Here is an 18,577-nt window from a genome sequence, read left to right on the forward strand (position 1 = left end):
ATTTCAAGTATTTTCACCGCTTGTGTTTGAAAACATTGCTTACTCATGAGGGCAAAGCACACACAAGTTGGTGGCAGAACAAAGGGGAGTTCTTATAGAAAGCCAGCAAGAACAGCCTTTATTTACATGTTGCTTATGAGTGCATTTCACACTACTTTTGGATTATAATAGGATTTTAATGTTGGTAAGAATGTCCTGCTTAATGTTTTTTGTGTGTCTATACACTACAGTTCAAAAGTTTAGGGTCACTTTTAGAAATGTCCTTGTTTTTGAAAGAAAAGCTCATTTTTGGTCCATTAAAATAACATCAAATTGATCAGAAATACAGTGTAGACATTGTTAATGCAATTATGTTAGCACAGCTGAAAACTGTTAAGCTAAATAAAGAAGCAATAAAACTGGCCTTCTTTAGACCAGTATCTGGAGCATCAGCATTTGTGGGTTCGATTACAGGCTCAAAATGGCCAGAAACAAATAACTTTCTTCTGAAACTTGTCAGTCTATTCTGGTTCTGAGAAATGAAGGCTATTCCATGCGAGAAATTGCCAAGTGACTGAAGATCTAGTGCAATGCTGTGTCCTACTCCCTTCACAGAACAGCACAAACTGGCTCTAACCAGAATAGAAAGAGGAGTGGGAGGCCCCAGTGCACAACTGAGGACAAGTACATTAGAGTGTCTAGTTTGAGAAACAGACGCCTCACAGGTCCTCAACTGGCAGCTTCATTAAATAGTACCTGCAAAACACCAGTCTCAACGTCAACAGTGAAGAGGCGAATCTGGAATGCTGGACTTCTAGGCAGGGGGTTGACTGTCATGCTCAATGGGTTGGAAGGTTTTTTGAGGGTGACAGAACAGGACTTTCATCTTTCTCCCCGTCTTCTTTGGTTCGGTTTGGGTGTAGCTGGTCTCCTGGGTGGTGGGGATTATTGGGGGTTCAACCTGGGTGAGGGTGTAGCTGGTCTCCTGGGGGGCAATTGTATCAGACAGTTCTTGGGCAGCAACAGGAGGAGGGTTGAAGTGTGGGGGCATGGGTGTTGATTGCCACTGCGAAATAGAACATATTAAGGAAATGGAAGAGACAAGTGGACAACAGTTTCCAATTGGCAGAGGTGAGCATGTATATTTAAGCCATAAGGCCCAAGGAGGTGTGGAATATGGCCAATAGACCACGGCTAAGGGTTGTTCTTACGCATGACGCAATGCAGAGTGCCTGGACACAGCCCCTAGGCCGAGGTATATTGGTAATATATCACAAGCCCCAGAGGTGCCTTATTGCTATTATAAACAGGTTACCAACGTAATTAGAGCAGTAAAAATACATGTTTTGTCATACCCATGGTATACGGTCTGATATACCAAGGCTTTCAGACAAACAGCATTCAGGGATGGAACCACCCAGTTTATAAATAAACTTCTACACAGGATATGTGAAAAGAATGTGTTGAAATGTTGCTTGCGGGACTGAAAGATGGACTCAGTCATGGATGGCTGGAGGGAGGGAGTTCAAGAGCCTAGGAGCAACCCTGGAGAAGGCCCTGTCACTGAAACTCTGGAGCTTGGACCTGGGGATGACAAGGTGGTCAACTGTGGTTGAGGGGAGAGAGCATGAGGGCTAGTACGAGAGAAGAAGGTCAGAGAGGTAAGGGGTAGCAAGGTAAGGGAGAGCTTTTTAGGTCAGGAGGATCTTGTAATTAATGCGGTGGGAGACATGGAGCCAGTGAAGTTCAGAGGATATGCTGCCAGGATGATTTAGTGTGGGTTAGAAGATGGGCTGCTGAGTTCTGAACCCTTTGGAGCTTATCGAGGGAGTTTGTGTTAGTGCCGGGGAGTAGTGAGTTGCAATAGTCTATTCGGGAGAAGATGAAAGCATGGATGAGAGTTTTGACCAGCAGGACAGTAGAGGGAGGGGCTGGCTATGGCTAATTTGCGTAAGTGAAATAATTTGTTTTGTTTACAGTCTGGCGGATGTAGTGGTTGAGGGATAGGGTCTTAAGGTAGACAAACATACATATTTCTGTCCAAATACCTTTCATAATTGCCTCATACAACCTTTGGATTGCTGCCATTGAGGTCCGATTCATCATACAACTGTGAGGACACTGCAGTTGACAACAAAATGTTATCATTCTTCCTCTTGCTGAAGAGTAGCAGGGGGTACACTCATAACTTGTGGAACCTATGTACCTAGAATCATTAATGACAAAATAACTTCCAGAAACACAACAAATAATGACATTTAGATGTAGTCTTAAATGACACAATGAGACAACAACAAATAAGTAAATAGGGCCTATCATTTCACTAAGCAATAATTGCAGAAATCTTTTTAGAGGAAAACATAATAAAGCTCACCAGCTTGTTTGTTGCATTAACCAAGGTTGCATATCTTCCATGTTTCAAGTTCTTATTTGCCGATTCATCTGTTGCCTGTATCCTTTAGCTGGGTTATTGCACCACAGAACTTGCACTTCTTTGATGCTACTGTGTTACAACTCAGACAGGAGCCATTCTGCATGAAAGGTGGATACGAAAGTGTCACAAAAAATAGCCCTATACACATAACTTTGACTGATGGAATGCACCAGGGAGGTCCACTCTGGCATGGGGCTTGACAAGGAGAACTAGGGATAAAAACCATACTAACAGCCATTAATAAAGAGAGTTTGGCCAACTAAGGCCGCGACGTTGAGTTCACAATAAACGTCAAGCCCTGACCTTTCTCAAACTAATTAAAGTGCTATGTGTGTGTTTGAAGGTGACATGGGTTTCAATGACTCAATCATGAGTCAAATCTGATAATGGACCTCACCTGGTACTAAAACTAAGCCCGAGGCTTTAACATTACCAAACACGCTACACTTTAGCATAATGTGTACTAACTGACATACTAACTGACTACTATTGTAACCTAGATATAGGCTACCTGCCATAGCCTCAGGTGCATAGTGCAATGAGTGTTAGTTGACAGATGAAACAGTACCTGGGCCAGTGGGTTTTGGTTACTTATTTGAAGCTAAACATTTGAAATAATCTCCTCCAGTTGGTTTGCATGTTTAAACTACAACCTGGTTTAGTTTTTGAAAACACAAATGAGAAAGTCTCCACTTACTTAAAATGCAGCCAGAGGGTGGATCAAGAGATCTGTATCGAGGGGATGGAAAGAGAGAGAGAGACTAAAGGTGTCAGCCATAGGTCTGAAGAGAAGGGTGGTGAAGGTGTAAAGGGTCTTCATTTGGAGATGCAAAGAAAACAGAACAAAACAAGTTTTGAATTGTATTTCACCGCTGTATATGTAGGATACTTATTTTAATAAACATGTTTAACTGGGCATTAAAATGTACTTAATTTGTAAGTGGGTTACATCACAAAAACTACAGGTGGTGTAAAAAATGTAAATAATGTGAATGATGGATAATAAGATGACCATTAAATAGAAACATAATTCACTGTGGATGGGAGGATCGTTGTCTTGTTGTCCCAATTCACCCATTGTTTGCTCCACAAGATCTAAAAACTGTCTTTAGAAAGGCTTTGCAGAGACAAGCTGAACTAGCTCTATTGGGCAGGGGTGTCCAACTCGTTCCACAGAGGGCCGAGTGTCTGCAGGTTTTTGGTTTTTCATTTCAATTAACACCAAGACAACCTAACCAGGTGAGGGGAGTTCCTTAGTAATTTGTGACCTTCATTTACCAATCAAGGGTGGAGCAAAAATCTGTAGATGTTGCCCAGAACAAAATCCTGCGCCCACCATGAAACTCCATAGACTTTAGCCTAGCTCTAGCTAGCTGAAACTGTTGAGTATGCTAAGATTTTAATTGAAAACCTTGACAGATCAGTGAAAATGCATACTGGTTTGAGAAGTGTCTAAAAAGCTATAAATAAATCTCCATAGCATTGCATACTAGCGATTACAACCACATTGTTTTATTGCATACTTCACTCACCGGGAAAGAGGATGATCGCATAGGAACTTGGAATCCGGTACATTCCAAGTTGCCTTCTTTGTTGAAGTCATGATGCGCATTTGTGTTGTAAGTCAAAATACACATTCTGCACAGAATAAGAATATACGTTACTTAGATTCATTTAATTTTATATTCATAAATAAACCGAACAACGCAGAAAGTAACCTCCCCTGCAGCCGATTGTGTTGACGAGCAGGAACGCGCTCCGCATTTCATTGTGTTGAAGTTGCCTGTACAGGACTGATCTTGGGTCAGTTTTCCGTTATTTTCGCATACGATTTGGAGTGGTGGTCGTGAATGGGTATGAGGGGTGGACACGCCGCGACCCAGACCCTACTATTGTCTTTTACACATACCAATGCCTCGTTCAGGTGCCATCGGAGTTCTCGGAAATTCCTGGTTTCGACTGGGAAGTTTCACTTGAATGAACCTCCAAATAGGAATTACAAGTGGGAAATGAGAAAAATTATGTTTTCAATCTTATTGGTTTATGAATTATTCCGACTTCAAAAGCACTTGAACACAATCATGTTGGAGTTACACATTCCCATTTTCCCATGAAAATGTGAAGCCAGCATAATACAGCATTCACGTGCTAGTCGGTACTTGGAAACTGATATTTCTGACTTGCTAACTGATTGAACGCGTTACAGCTGCCTAAGTATATAACATGATTGCCATGTCCGTAATAATCATCATGGAAAGGCCTTGGAAGTGCCATAATTCATTTTACATGAACCTGTTTAACATGTAATACATGCATTATGAAGAAAATTGTGTAATTAAGGCTCCACAAAATATGAAATGTGTTTAAGAAAATCGTGTACTGTTTGTTGCCTACACGAAAAAAAGCCATTCTGGTTACAAGTGCACCAGTTTCCCAAAGTATTAAGCGAAGTCATGCATAGAAAACAGCATTGGCATTAATTAAGCAATTGTTCCCACGAATTAATTCGCACGTAAATGTGTCTTTTCTCACATTCGGTTCAGCAAACACTACATAAAAGCATTCAACGACACATTTTAAAACAGGGTTAAACAAAGACACCGTTTATGTATATTTATAACGTTGAATTAGGCATACAGAAGAACAATAGTCTATCGCATCTATGGTTGTTGCAAAGGCTTGTGTGTAGCCTACTGGTTAAATGTGTCTTTTCGCACGAATTAAGTATCACATAAATTCGTGTCTTTTTTTATGAATTAAGCCACACAAAAACGCACGAAATTTGCTGAAATGCGTTATATACATATATGCACGCATTGAATGTGAGATTGTGTTGCATTTTGCAACACAATCTCGCAACAGGAAATTGTGTTGGAATCGCAGTGAAGTGAGGAGCACGGTGTTGTCACAGATCATAGAAACGCGCTGTAGACACTGGTTTGGTACTGGAAATAATGAATATGAGGTTAAAAAGTGGCGGAATTGCCCGTCAAGGCTATTTTTACAAACTAATGCAACAACATTTATTCAACCTTAAAATGAGTAACACATACATGGTCACATTGAGGTTACTGTAACTATACATTTCAAGTGTGCATGTTCACTGTACTGTAGCATGGAAAGGTGGCAGGTCTGTGGAAATCTTCACAATTGCACTATGTACTTTTAATGTAATCTAAATTGCATTCTAGGTCAAATGGTTGTGCTATTAGATGAAGCACCGTGATAATACATTTAGTTGTTGTATAAATATAAAATATCTGACATTGTATTCCGATTTGAACTTTGTTGCAGTTTTATGGTTGAAAGCGCGATGAGAACACATTTAGATGACAACTTAACCAAAAATCTGACATTGTTTTTCCATTGGAATTTGGTTGTGCTTTTAGATAATTGAAAGCATAGAACATATTCGGAATTCATCCAACTGGTCTTTTTGGGTGGGTGAATAAAGGTGGAAATCTCAATGAACAACGTCTCAACCAAATATTACCCAAATTTCCACATTGAAATTATGTGGTGAGTCCAGTTGGAGGCTTCTAATACCGTAGTAAATACTAATATTTATTACGGTATTAGTATAATATTATTGTTTTATATGGTGTCTAACCCCCAGTGCTGGAAGAATAGGAGTGACATGGGATCCAAATAAACTAATTAACCAGTCCAATAACAAAGTAAATGTTGCACATTACCATTAATGACATACCTACAAACTGAAGGCAGAGTGTTTCAATGTTGAGTTTGGTTGTCTGGTTGCTGACTGGGTTGGCAGGCACACAGCTGTAGATATTGTTGTCCTGTAGCTTTATCTCCAGAGGGAGAGACAGGTTGGTGGAGAGGTCAGGACTGCTAGTCTGGTTGAGTCTCTCCTATCCTCTGTACCAGGACAGGATCCTCTCTATCTGGTTCTCCACAGAACACACCACTGAACAGCTCCCCTTGCCTGATGAACTGTCCAGAAAATCACCTTGAGGGATTTTTCTGACTTGAGGAAGTGGTACTGGAGCTGGGATTTTTAAAATTAAAACAATGATTCAACACAGATTCATGTCATTAATATTGGTCCTCTGGGTAGGAGGACAACTCTCACTAGTAACAAAATTGTGGTGAGCACATTCAGTTTTTTATTGATCACTTTGGTGCAATTTTCACAAAACTCAAAACTGCTCAATTCAAAACTAAGCACATTCTCAATTGACTGAGTGCAACAAACAGTCACTCTTATTCACTGCACCAAATCACCCATTCAATTTGCATTCATATTCAAAGTATTTGCTCGTCACAATGCAATACTTGGTGTGACGTTGACACAGTGGTAGGATTTTACAGTGAGGAGGCAACAATGCAGATCTGTTTTTTCTTGCCAGAGTGAAACGTTTAATTTAGAAAGTGAAGAATTATGCCGGTGACTGAACACTACATACAAACAAAAATAACAAACAGGATAATACCCAAAAAATTATCATAGAGCTCCTGCCTCCTCTGGGATAAGCTATTTCCTTTATACCCATAGGCTACACTGAATAAACTATGACCTTGAACGCACCCACTGTTTGACAGTGAAAACTCGTACCAATAAACAAACAAGGTAATCGTTAAATATTCGTTTTGATATACCTTCACGTTTTAATTGTTTATATGATCACATTGTGGTTGTAAGTTTCGATAAGTTGACCTAGGCTAAATATATGATTAGACAGAGCATTTTAGGCAACCCGAGCAACGCACAAGAGGTTTTGCGCGCACAAACCAATTGTCTGCGTTCGACCACAAACTCTAAACATGGTTATTTTTATCTGACAGGTGATCAAAAAACAAGACATCGGATAACATGACTAACCCCACATTATTACAAGAACATACATGTGATTATCATAAACGGTTTCAATTCTCAATGTCTGGTTAGGCCTATTCATAACAATCGCTACAATTGGGTTGTAAATATCATAATTGATACACTGTAAGCTGATGATACTGTAGCAGTTACAGTAACAAGTCACATAGAAAAGTTGATATTGTGTAATGTTGCTTGTGGCAGAAATGGTATTCAGTATACTACGTCAATACCTTTTACTGTAGGCTTCTGTTTTACAATACATGCCACAATACTCTTGGGCATTGGGACCCACTTGAAACACTTATATATAAAACTAACACTCAACATAGATAGAATTTTTGAGATGTTTTGTGTGTATTGAAAATGTCTAGCTGATAAACTCCAGGTTGTTGAGGATGAGATCTCTGATGGTGAGAGAATCTGTTTATCTGTCCAGCTGCAGTCTGTCTGGGAATCTTCCTTTGAATTCTGTGAAGTTCTCTCCTCTGATGACCTGACTCTCAACTATTGAGGTGTTTGGAATGACTGGACCAAAGAACAAAAAAATATCTTATCAGCCTGTAGTCAAGTTAGTCCCGTGTGTAGAGTGACAGACTGCCTCTCTCTCCGTGTCAATGTAATCACTTCAGCATTCACAGCTCCCAACAGATCTGGAACAATGAATATGAGTTGTTCAGTAGCAAAGAGAAAGGGCACAAAACCACTTTATTTGTTTTAGTTTAAGTTTTATAAAAACATGTATTTTTCATTTGTATTATTTTTTTCAGTGTTAGGGACAGAAAGTTGCCTCTGTGTGGGAGGCTAGGAGCCATTTATGTTTTGGGGAACGTCACGTCATGCAGCTGTGGGGCAGTAATGGTGCGTTCAAGACAACTGGGATAATCATGACATGTGATGTATTTGTTCAGCGGCTTCACTGCAAGTATATTGTTTCTTTTAAATATTAATGAAAAAAATAATGAACTTCGGGTAGGAAAGTGGGAGGTCTAGAAAGAGGCCCGAGTTGGAATTCCGAGTTGGAACAAATCAAAACGATTTTTCCCTGTAGGAGCTTGTTTTCTTCTAAGTTCCTAGTTGTGTTAAACGCACTTGGTTCCGAGTTCCCAGTAGTTTTGACATCGGCATAATGCATAAGGTGATGGTTAGGTTTAAATGGTAGATGACGTAGATGCACAAAGTAAACTGTAGTAGTGGGTCAATTGCCACAACCTGGTCCCGGTGTCCCAAAACATTTCATTTATAGAACCTTCATAAGAACATCTTTAAAATCTCCGAGCTGTTTCCCAAAGCAATCTTTATTAATATTGCACTTGAACACGCTCGTAATCTAACGCTGATAACTTACTTCAAAGTGGACTACAAATAAAGTTACCACTGTCTTTGCAAACCAGCGATGTATAAAAAGATGCTTCAAATTAAAACCGAGATGACTGCATTTAAATATAAATACAGTGGGAGAATAATATTCAAATGTATTTCATGTTCAATCAATTGAGTTATATTTTGATACTTGTAGGTTGTCTGTAATTTGTCTCAATATATTACATGATGTGCATTAGAATAAGCCGCCTCAATATTTGCAGCCATAAGTGATAATATATTTCTAGGAGCATTATTAAAAACACTCTTAAGCCTAAAATCCACCACAATCGGGAAACCGGGCCCTGGAGCGTTGAACAAGGCTAAACTTTTCTGCTGTTTTGGTTCCGTAGCTACCACTTTTTAGCGACATGAAGCACACCCTTGCAGATGCTCAGTGTGCGAAAACCGTTGCATTGTGCTCACCTCAATGTGCTTGTTCCAGCAACAAGTGTGTTGCATTCTGGGGATAAACATTTTCCAACTTGCGTCTGTCTACATGTCAACTGCATTAACTTTACAAAAATCATGTGAATTAATGTCATTAAATTTTGACTGCAGTCGACCGCAAGTTTCTGCAGTTGCTCTTTACAAACTCCTGCAGCCATCACATTTTGGGAGGCTCCAATTGTCAACCAATCATTAGGGTGTTTTTATTTGACACATGCGAACGTGACCAAAGACACGACTGAAACGGGAACCAATTTTCTGCAATGTATGTGTACAGTGGATATATCCAAATAAATGCGAATTGAGTCTCCCTCACTAAGTGATTGTAATGGGGTGGCAGGTAGCCTAGTGGTTAGGGCTTTGGGCCAGTAACCGAAAGGCTGGTAGAACGGATCCCGAGCTGACAAGATACAAATCTGTTGTTCTTGCCCCTGGACAAGGCAGTTAACTCACTGATCCTAGGCCGTCATTGTAAATAAGAATGTTCTTAACTGACTCGCCTAGTTAAATAAAAAAATATTTAAAATGTAGCCTACACTCATCTATATTACATTATGATTTTAGTTTGTGAGTGTGTGATGTGGGGGTTTAGACGCATGTTTATTTTGACATTTTAAAGAACCTTTTTATAAACAATGCCTTACACTGCCATGTTGATCCGAGTCTTGCTGTTGGAAAACGATATTCGTTTCTGACTTTCGGCTGTCGCAGATGCACCTTCCCTACTTTATTTTTTTCTATTATTATATCTATTTCGTTTTTTTTTTCCCACACCAGATACAAACTTACACATACAAAAAACAACGTACAGACAGACACACACAAATCTGCCCAGACCCGCATGCCTCCTAGTGCCTGCATAATTGTTTGCCACATGGCCTTAAATTGTACAAAACAAAATTATTAGTCGCCCATTGTGTTAATGATGGCGGATTGTTTGATTTCCACGTTGTTAGTATACTTTTTTCAAGATGAGTGATAAGAGAATTGTCCATCCCATCGGGTATCTTACTACACCTCCATATGCCAGGTCTTGAAATAGGTAGACAGACGGATTAAAAGTATGTTTACATTGTAATAGGCTACTTCTGACAGCCAAAGTTCTATCTCCGCCCATAACTTTTGGATTTTATAGCATTCCCAGAAATCATGGTTTATTGAGTCTTTGATGACTTTGCCGGTGTGCTGTAGAATGTGAATTTTGTCTTGAATAATAAATGATACACATTTGTTTATACTAGCCAACGGCTAGGAGACAAACTGTCTCTAGCATGTTAGTACAGGGGGGGGGGGGGGGGGGGGGGGGGGAAGGGAGATAACGAGGTAACCTTCTAGCAGGGCTCTTCCAATCCCTCCCTGTATGTCACCTGCTTTCAGGTGTCACTAATGATGTAAACCAAACGGGAGTTACCTCGGTACTAGTCCGTGCGCAAAGAGATTCCTGCAGATGGTGACGGCTGTTGATCGTTAACGGAAGGCAGCAGTCGGTCCTGGAATATGGGACTTTCGGTCAAGCATGAAAATGTGAGGGCGGTTCCACAAGACTCAATGATTTGCTGTGGTGCTCTTGTATGTGAATCCTGACCTTGACAGGAAGCCAATCAGAGAATGATGGCTTTAGCACATCCCTGGCTTTAGCTAGGAGGGGGAGTTAAGACCTGGGAGATGCTGATGAAAGTGTACTACTGGCATCAGTCTGATCACAGAGCGGATGTGGTGAAACGTTTAAAGACGCGTCCCCTGTACACTTAGCTAACTCTAAACTTCGAAAGTTTGAAACGAACGCTGGCTTCGGCTGGACCCGTTAACAGTGGAGCACTAAATGGAGATGGAATGTGCTCAGCAGTTATAGACACTGCCAGGTCTCAGGTCCGCCTGGGTGCGGGACTCTATACATTCTATGTGGGAGCTCTCCTCTGCGCTCCTTGGAGCATGTAGTGGAGATGGCATGTGCCTTAACATTTGCTGACACTACCAGGCCTTAGGCTTACCTGAGTGTGGGACACCACACATTGTAGGTGGCGAGGTCTCCTCTACGCTCACAAGACTCGAGGCGGAGACTAAACCCATTGGCCCCGCAGTGATAGGGCATTGCATGGATCTGGCTCATGCCCTATGAAGTGGGGAGAGGAAGCTACAGCTTGTCTGGGGAGGGAGGCCTACATCTGATGTGGGTAGTACCATCCATGCCAATTGATTTGCTGTGGACCCATAAAACAGACGAAAGAAGCCTAGGTTCACACCATGCACGGATCACTGAATGTCAACTTTGATCAAATTCAAAGGAGCATATCCACCTGTTGCGTTCACACTCAAATCACCCAAGTACATATGTGCTTGGCTGAGGAGCCAATGGTGCGAAGCTACCATCTGTGGAACTATGACTGAACTCCTCTAAGTCAGAATCCCACCTAAATGCAATGATACCGTAGCGCCACGGACCTTTGGTTGGCCCGGGATAGCCTGCCTCTTTTGGCAGGTGAGTAGAGCCATTCGTGATGGGGTTGGGGTGCGGCCGGATGAGTTGCCGCCCCTCTCCTGATGCGCACAGCATGTTTGTGGAGATTCTGGTGCTAAACCACTTGTAGACGACCTGATTCTGGGTCAGGGTTTCATACGTAGCAGAGCAACTCATTCGCTGCGATCTATTGAAAGTCAGCCCTCGATCCAAGCTTTTGTCAGGGACGGAAGGTGTCTTTCTCCACCATCATCATTTTTTACTTAGGGGTTACCAGGTGCACACAGAAGGGCCAGGGGCCAGACACAGAGTGTCAAAGAAACCAGGCAGGCGGGTAGAAGGCATAACATATTGACATGGGGCTATGGATAGGTAGGGGGCTAGGTGATGGTCGCCCATCCAACCAGGCCCATCCTCTAGTGTGACTGTGAGTCAGGTTGGGACTCACTGTCAAAGTCAAAGGGTCATCAGGTGCACGAGTAGGCCTCCATACAAGGAGGGTGCACTCAGAGTCCGAGCACTGGCAGCCGGACTCGGGGGCTATGGGCAGCACTCAGGCCATGGAGGTTGGAGTGGGGACACAAAAAAAGTGGGCGGGTCACCAGGTGCACATGTCCTGTTTAGATTTTCCAGGTGCACGTGGTTCCTGACAGTGGGAATATAGACATCTTAGTGTCTGTGGAGGGGTGCTTAAGTGTGGGTGCCCTGGTTCACCTGGTTGGCAAAGTTATGGAGCTGGCTGAGCCCCGGCCGGGACACGGTGATAGATGATGTCCAGTGAGAGGGGTGTTGACCGGGTAGGGAGAATAAGGGTGGAGGCCTAGAGGTCTGTAGTTCCAGGGAGTAAGCTTACACTCTTAGGCCCAGGGAGAGGGCAGGCAGGCGGGCATGGAGTGTAGGCTTAGAGGCCTGGAGTCAGAGGTCACCAGGTCAATGGGGGCCTGCCTGGAGGTCAGGAAGGCTCCAGGGAGAAGGCCCAAGTGACTAGGTGTGTGTGTGAGACACTGTCTTTCAGCGGGGCATAGCAGGCAAATTAATGTAAAATTGTGTGCAAAAGGCGTGCAATATAGGATAGTCTGTGGACATTCCGAACCTTGGTTGAGTCCAGTAGGTCACAAGACCAAGGAGGTATTGAAATTAGAAAATGTACAAAATTCATGTAACAAAGTGTGAGATGAAAATGGACAAACTAAAGGGTGTGCAATGTGTAACAGTATAGACTTTACGTCCGTCCCCTCACCCCGACCTGGGCGCGAACCAGGGACGCTCTGCACACATCAACAGTCACCCTCGAAGGATCGTTACCCATCGCTCCCCAAAAGCCATGGCTCTTGCAGAGCAAGGGGAACCACTACTTCAAGGTCTCAGAGCAAGTGACGTCACCGATTGAAACACCACTAGCGCACACCACCGCTAACTAGCTAGCCATTTCACATCAGCTACATAGGAGCACTGAATGTACATTCTGAACTGTGTTTGAGGTCAGTAGGTCACATGATCAAGGAGCTATTGAAATTAGAATGTCAAAAGTTTGTACTTTGTTTGCGCTCCCTAACTAATTCAACTCCGAACACATAATGCTGCTCATATTTCCACATGTTTATTAGCTTTGGAAAGGGAATTAATGTCAAAATCGTGAAAAATAAGACCTGTGCAATGTTGTGCACAATTTTTCTAACATCATGACACTTATTTGGAGTCTGTGGCCTAAGTGGTTTAAAGCTATTGAGGTTTGAAAGCCCGAATATCTGGTGAATATCAAAACTGAAACTGTTTTTACGTTGATCCTAAATTAGTAGGCTAAATAGTGCACACAAAACTAAAGAAAACAGATGGCTATAGAGTACATGGCGCAAAAGCGCTCTCTGTTAAATTATTATAATTTGAGGTAGTCAGTCAGCACAATATAGTTTACATGTCCATCTCCATGTGTCGGGGTTGCTTCTATTTTTTTTTTTAAGTCCATAAGGCATAATACAAATATACACATTTTGATCTTATCCGATGATAAATCATAGGCATAGGCTATATGAATAATCTAGTCTACATTCAAATTTGACACCAATTATTTTTGGAATGCTTTTTACAATTTGCTGATAGCCCATGTTTGGTTAGCAAGTTCAGGTATGACATTCCACTCCTTGTACTCCGTGTCATCTGGTATCATAACTGGCGATTTCCCCCTGGCAGTGAGAGCTGTTCAGTGGTGTGTTCTGTGGACAGCGGGAGAGATGTGACTCTGTCGTGGTACGGTAGAGATGAGAGACTGAACCAGACTAACAGCACTGTTCTCACTCACAACCTCTTTCCGGGGAAATGGCAGGTTTTGATACCAGAGCTGTATACTTTTTGTGCGAGTTTATTCGTGGGGAATGGTGTTCAAAAAGGACAAGGACTATAGGCTAAACAATAGATTGACAACGAATTAAATTAATAACAGTAGGTCTAATAGGCTAGCCTATACATTATGAGAAGACATGCCTGTATATTACAACAGTAACCAACAAAGTGCAACTTCTACAGGAATAGCCTACTTACCGATGATGAAACGTACTGATATTCCCAAATATTGAAGCGTTGTCATTTTCTAGTTCTCTATTGCTGGGACTTCATAGGTCTCTTCACAGCCGCTGTATTTCCAATAATATTTTATGCGGGCTGAGTTATGTACTGTTGTGCTGCGGATAACCCGTTTAAATAGCAGCCGCTGCACTACTTCCACTTCCTTCTCTCGGCGTGTTCCAGGAAGGGCTCGCTTGGTAAGAGCTCAATGTTAGAGTGTATAAGCGCAGAAGTATAGGATACCGGCATCTACTCAATAGCTTGGAGCAGCAAGCAAGCTAGCCTCCATCAGGGTGCTCTGCTGTCCCCCCACTCGGTGTCGCTTGTGCCATCGTTTGGGTTGTGTCCTTGTTTTTATTACTTGTGACAGTGTACCAACCTGTGTGCTGCCAGTATTGCGGTGCTGAGGATTTGTTGTCCTTGTGACTTCCTTTGGGGTTCGGAGACCGTGCCTACACCGCAAGATCAGGAGACTGACTGTATGTTTCGCTCCAGCGGGCTTGCAGTTCTCCCCTGAGACCGAGGTGTAGCGAGGCGCACCATGTTTGACGATACTCCTACTAAGGTTTGAACAAAGAACTTAAGATGCCTTTGGGAATCCGGGCCCTGGCTGCTGTGGAAATTGACCCACTACTACAGTTTACTTTGTGCGTGTACTTCATCTCGCTGAGTCTACCTTTAAACTTAACCTAACCTATGACCTGACCCATCAACTTATGCAATACGGCTTCAGAAAGGCAAGAAGTGACATCCCCAAAAACTATACAACACATAAATGCACGTCTTTCTGTCCCTAACACTAAAACTGAAACTAAATAATATACAATCGAAGAAGTGTTCCTATAACACTTAAACTAAATAAAAACTAGTCAAGTGGATCTGAAAACTAACTGAAACTAAACTGAATATCAAATAAAAATCTAATATTAAAAAAACTAAACACGCAGTATGATTTGTGCCATTTGTCTTTGCTACTGAACAAAGATTATTTTCGGGAGCTGTGAATGCGGAGGGACAAAACATTTCAGAAATGCAATCACACTGTCAATGGTGAGTGTTGCTTCTATATACAGTTCAAGTCGGAAGTTTACATACACTTAGGTTGGAGTCATTAAAACTTGTTTTTAAACCACTCCACAAATGTCTTGTTAACAAACTATAGTTTTGGCAAATCTACTATGTGCATGACACTACATTTTTCCAACAATTGTTTACAGACAGATTATTTCACTTTTTATTCACTGTATCAAAATTCCAGTGGGTCAGAAGTTTACATACACCAAGTTGACTGTGCCTTGAAACTGCTTGGCAAATTCCATAAAATGATGTCATGGCTTTAGAAGTTTCTGATAGGCTAATTGACATCATTCGAGTCAATTGGAGGTGTACCTGTGGATGTATTTCAAGGCCTACCTTCAAACTCTTGCTTGACATCATGGGAAAATCAAAATAAATCAATCAAGACCTCAGAAAAAAATTGTAGACCTCCACAAGTCTGGTTCATCCTTGGGAGTAATTTCCAAACACCTGAAGGTACCATGTTCATCTGTACAAACAAACAAACAAACGTGTTCCGTCTCCTAGAGATTAATGTACTTTGGTTAAGACCTGGGAGATGCTGATGAAAGTGTACTACTGGCATCAGTCTGATCACAGAGCGGATGTGGTGAAACGTTTAAAGACGCGTCCCCTGTACACTTAGCTAACTCTAAACTTCGAAAGTTTGAAACGAACGCTGGCTTCGGCTGGACCCGTTAACAGTGGAGCACTAAATGGAGATGGAATGTGCTCAGCAGTTATAGACACTGCCAGGTCTCAGGTCCGCCTGGGTGCGGGACTCTATACATTCTATGTGGGAGCTCTCCTCTGCGCTCCTTGGAGCATGTAGTGGAGATGGCATGTGCCTTAACATTTGCTGACACTACCAGGCCTTAGGCTTACCTGAGTGTGGGACACCACACATTGTAGGTGGCGAGGTCTCCTCTACGCTCACAAGACTCGAGGCGGAGACTAAACCCATTGGCCCCGCAGTGATAGGGCATTGCATGGATCTGGCTCATGCCCTATGAAGTGGGGAGAGGAAGCTACAGCTTGTCTGGGGAGGGAGGCCTACATCTGATGTGGGTAGTACCATCCATGCCAATTGATTTGCTGTGGACCCATAAAACAGACGAAAGAAGCCTAGGTTCACACCATGCACGGATCACTGAATGTCAACTTTGATCAAATTCAAAGGAGCATATCCACCTGTTGCGTTCACACTCAAATCACCCAAGTACATATGTGCTTGGCTGAGGAGCCAATGGTGCGAAGCTACCATCTGTGGAACTATGACTGAACTCCTCTAAGTCAGAATCCCACCTAAATGCAATGATACCGTAGCGCCACGGACCTTTGGTTGGCCCGGGATAGCCTGCCTCTTTTGGCAGGTGAGTAGAGCCATTCGTGATGGGGTTGGGGTGCGGCCGGATGAGTTGCCGCCCCTCTCCTGATGCGCACAGCATGTTTGTGGAGATTCTGGTGCTAAACCACTTGTAGACGACCTGATTCTGGGTCAGGGTTTCATACGTAGCAGAGCAACTCATTCGCTGCGATCTATTGAAAGTCAGCCCTCGATCCAAGCTTTTGTCAGGGACGGAAGGTGTCTTTCTCCACCATCATCATTTTTTACTTAGGGGTTACCAGGTGCACACAGAAGGGCCAGGGGCCAGACACAGAGTGTCAAAGAAACCAGGCAGGCGGGTAGAAGGCATAACATATTGACATGGGGCTATGGATAGGTAGGGGGCTAGGTGATGGTCGCCCATCCAACCAGGCCCATCCTCTAGTGTGACTGTGAGTCAGGTTGGGACTCACTGTCAAAGTCAAAGGGTCATCAGGTGCACGAGTAGGCCTCCATACAAGGAGGGTGCACTCAGAGTCCGAGCACTGGCAGCCGGACTCGGGGGCTATGGGCAGCACTCAGGCCATGGAGGTTGGAGTGGGGACACAAAAAAAGTGGGCGGGTCACCAGGTGCACATGTCCTGTTTAGATTTTCCAGGTGCACGTGGTTCCTGACAGTGGGAATATAGACATCTTAGTGTCTGTGGAGGGGTGCTTAAGTGTGGGTGCCCTGGTTCACCTGGTTGGCAAAGTTATGGAGCTGGCTGAGCCCCGGCCGGGACACGGTGATAGATGATGTCCAGTGAGAGGGGTGTTGACCGGGTAGGGAGAATAAGGGTGGAGGCCTAGAGGTCTGTAGTTCCAGGGAGTAAGCTTACACTCTTAGGCCCAGGGAGAGGGCAGGCAGGCGGGCATGGAGTGTAGGCTTAGAGGCCTGGAGTCAGAGGTCACCAGGTCAATGGGGGCCTGCCTGGAGGTCAGGAAGGCTCCAGGGAGAAGGCCCAAGTGACTAGGTGTGTGTGTGAGACACTGTCTTTCAGCGGGGCATAGCAGGCAAATTAATGTAAAATTGTGTGCAAAAGGCGTGCAATATAGGATAGTCTGTGGACATTCCGAACCTTGGTTGAGTCCAGTAGGTCACAAGACCAAGGAGGTATTGAAATTAGAAAATGTACAAAATTCATGTAACAAAGTGTGAGATGAAAATGGACAAACTAAAGGGTGTGCAATGTGTAACAGTATAGACTTTACGTCCGTCCCCTCACCCCGACCTGGGCGCGAACCAGGGACGCTCTGCACACATCAACAGTCACCCTCGAAGGATCGTTACCCATCGCTCCCCAAAAGCCATGGCTCTTGCAGAGCAAGGGGAACCACTACTTCAAGGTCTCAGAGCAAGTGACGTCACCGATTGAAACACCACTAGCGCACACCACCGCTAACTAGCTAGCCATTTCACATCAGCTACATAGGAGCACTGAATGTACATTCTGAACTGTGTTTGAGGTCAGTAGGTCACATGATCAAGGAGCTATTGAAATTAGAATGTCAAAAGTTTGTACTTTGTTTGCGCTCCCTAACTAATTCAACTCCGAACACATAATGCTGCTCATATTTCCACATGTTTATTAGCTTTGGAAAGGGAATTAATGTCAAAATCGTGAAAAATAAGACCTGTGCAATGTTGTGCACAATTTTTCTAACATCATGACACTTATTTGGAGTCTGTGGCCTAAGTGGTTTAAAGCTATTGAGGTTTGAAAGCCCGAATATCTGGTGAATATCAAAACTGAAACTGTTTTTACGTTGATCCTAAATTAGTAGGCTAAATAGTGCACACAAAACTAAAGAAAACAGATGGCTATAGAGTACATGGCGCAAAAGCGCTCTCTGTTAAATTATTATAATTTGAGGTAGTCAGTCAGCACAATATAGTTTACATGTCCATCTCCATGTGTCGGGGTTGCTTCTATTTTTTTTTTTAAGTCCATAAGGCATAATACAAATATACACATTTTGATCTTATCCGATGATAAATCATAGGCATAGGCTATATGAATAATCTAGTCTACATTCAAATTTGACACCAATTATTTTTGGAATGCTTTTTAC

At 42.8% G+C, this 18,577-nt stretch overlaps 1 long non-coding RNA gene across 3 annotated transcripts; it reads right to left on the bottom strand.

Annotated features, from left to right (window-relative positions):
- Nucleotides 1–426: 426 nt before the first annotated feature.
- Nucleotides 427–14,784, bottom strand: LOC118936714. Of its 3 annotated transcripts, none has more exons than XR_005034185.1 (7): nt 14,059–14,784; nt 6,123–6,422; nt 3,946–4,051; nt 3,111–3,227; nt 2,354–2,510; nt 2,028–2,185; nt 427–1,563 (listed from the first exon to the last, which is right to left on the bottom strand). It is a non-coding gene; the product is annotated as an uncharacterized LOC118936714 (long non-coding RNA). The 3 variants fall into 3 exon arrangements; XR_005034186.1 differs by having other exon boundaries at nt 427–1,045; nt 3,111–3,142; nt 14,059–14,783; XR_005034184.1 differs by having other exon boundaries at nt 427–1,045; nt 14,059–14,782.
- Between the last annotated feature and the right edge of the window lie 3,793 nt (nt 14,785–18,577).

Source organism: Oncorhynchus mykiss, chromosome 10 (genome assembly GCF_013265735.2).
Source record: "Oncorhynchus mykiss isolate Arlee chromosome 10, USDA_OmykA_1.1, whole genome shotgun sequence".
In the NCBI taxonomy this organism is placed as follows: domain Eukaryota; kingdom Metazoa; phylum Chordata; class Actinopteri; order Salmoniformes; family Salmonidae; genus Oncorhynchus; species Oncorhynchus mykiss.